The 2,247-nt window shown below is 37.8% G+C and overlaps 1 non-coding gene across 1 annotated transcript; it reads right to left on the reverse strand.

Moving 5' to 3' along the window:
- Nucleotides 1-1,751: 1,751 nt before the first annotated feature.
- On the reverse strand, nucleotides 1,752-1,823 carry TRNAE-UUC (transfer RNA glutamic acid (anticodon UUC)). The gene has a single exon. It is a non-coding gene; the product is annotated as a tRNA-Glu (tRNA).
- Between the last annotated feature and the right edge of the window lie 424 nt (nucleotides 1,824-2,247).

Consider the following 2,247-nt stretch of genomic DNA (forward strand, 5'->3'; position numbering starts at 1 on the left):
CTTTTTTCCCACTTATGTGGGAGTTGACATAATTATTATATATAATGCAGTGTTAGTGTTTACAAATACAGGTGGCGAAAAAGACACGTTTCAAAAGCCTTGATCTAAGAAGCGATAATATGGCAGTTTACAGGCGGCCGAGACGAGGTACCGAGGTACAAGTGTAGGTACGCTAATACCCACTGACTGTAGATATGAAATACGTGTGTACAATCAAGACATTACTATTAATAAGGTCACAAGTGGTCACAGGTCTTCTTCAATCAACATCATGATCGTTGTGATGAATGGTTTGAAAAACCGACAAGTTGAAGATTGAGACACTTATGCAGCATATGGGAATCTTTATTCAGGAAACGTTTCGCCACACAGTGGCTTCATCAGTCCAATACAAAGAGGAAGGCGTAAGGAAAGGAAAAGAGTGAGGTAATCAGTCCCTCAACCTGGAGTCGATGTGTTCAGTCCATCATTCTACAAGATTGATGGACTGAACACATCGACTCCAGGTTGAGGGACTGATTACCTCACTCTTTTCCTCTCCTTACGCCTTCCTCTTTGTATTGGACTGATGAAGCCACTGTGTGGCGAAACGTTTCCTGAATAAAGATTCCCATATGCTGCATAAGTGTCTCAATCAACATCATGATCGTGCATCATCTATTCCCCAGGAGGTAACTTGGTGTCTGCCATACTTTAATACAGACTTCACACAACGTGTGTGAACCACATAAATGAACATAACTGAGCTGCAGTTATGCTATGTTATTGATAATAAGTTGGAGAAATAGCAAGACTCAAACCCACGGCAAACCAAGCCTAAAAGAACCAGTCCAGTGCTCTGACCGCTATGTGACACATAATGGTAATCACATCACTATTTTGCCATAGGGTCGAGTTTTACCTAATTCTATGAAGGATTTACAAACATTTTGTTACGATATTTTGTGAGTCATTAACAAAACATTGTGATGAATAGAGATTCATGATACCCGGGTTTTATTATCTCATTATCTTATCGGTTGTTATCTGTGTTACAGGACTGTGTGACCTTGCAAAGTTACGTTATCTTTGTTGCAAACTGTGTGATCTTACAAGGTTATATAATCTGTATCTCAGAACTGTGTGATCTTACAAGGTTATATAATCTGTATCTCAGAACTGTGTGATCTTACAAGGTTATATAATCTGTATCTCAGAACTGTGTGATCTTACAAGGTTATATAATCTGTATCTCAGAACTGTGTGATCTTACACGACTCACATCATGTTCCGGTAGAGTTCCTTCTCATGTGTATAAAAGTTATTGATCATTACAATTATCAAGTTCTACGTGAAGGCTCTTCTACCTCTGGACCTTCCATATGTCTACGTTTTCCGCTAACATTCAGTCACTTCAAAGGAGGGGTACCTTGATGCCAGTGATGGGCCCTTGATGCCAGTGATGGGCCCTTGTTGCAGAGATTGAGAGCTGCCCTCCCTTCCCTAGACTCAAGCCTATTAATAATAATAGTAATAATAATAATAATAATTATCAATATATATATATATATATATATATATATATATATATATATATATATATATATATATATATATATATATATATATATATATATATATATATATGTATATATATATATAAATAAATAATTAGTGTATATTTTACATAACATAATAATAGCCTTTCTGCTTAGCTAATTTCAAGAAAATGTGGCGTAAAACAAGAAGTAGCATAGAAAAAAAAACACTTCTTCCCATGCCGGGAATCGAACCCGGGCCTCCTGGGTGAAAGCCAGGTATCCTAGCCACTAGACCACATGGGACTCAGCGACACACATCATCCAACTTGCAACCAGTTACACGACTTGATAGAACATCCCCGAAATTTCACATTATTATAATCAAGGGGGAAGCGCTAAACCCGGAGGATTATACAGCACCTGGGGGGGGGATGTGGAAGGCATTCAGGCTTAATTCGGGGAACTGGAGCACAGATCCAATTCCCTAAATCAAGAGCCCCTCACCAACATCAAGGAACCTTCCTTGAGGGGCCGAAATTTCACAGAGATCGCGATTAGAGATTAAGTATAAGATTCTCTATTTCCGATTACAATATTACAAAATATACAAATAAAAAAAAATCATAGGATAGGCTAAGTTACGTTAAATTTAGTTAGGAATGGAGTAGTTATGTATGGAGTAGTTATGTATGGTTTAATTAATGACTGAGAAACCTCGCATGGCCAA

Source organism: Cherax quadricarinatus, chromosome 70 (assembly GCF_038502225.1).
Source record: "Cherax quadricarinatus isolate ZL_2023a chromosome 70, ASM3850222v1, whole genome shotgun sequence".
NCBI classification, from domain to species: Eukaryota; Metazoa; Arthropoda; class Malacostraca; order Decapoda; family Parastacidae; genus Cherax; species Cherax quadricarinatus.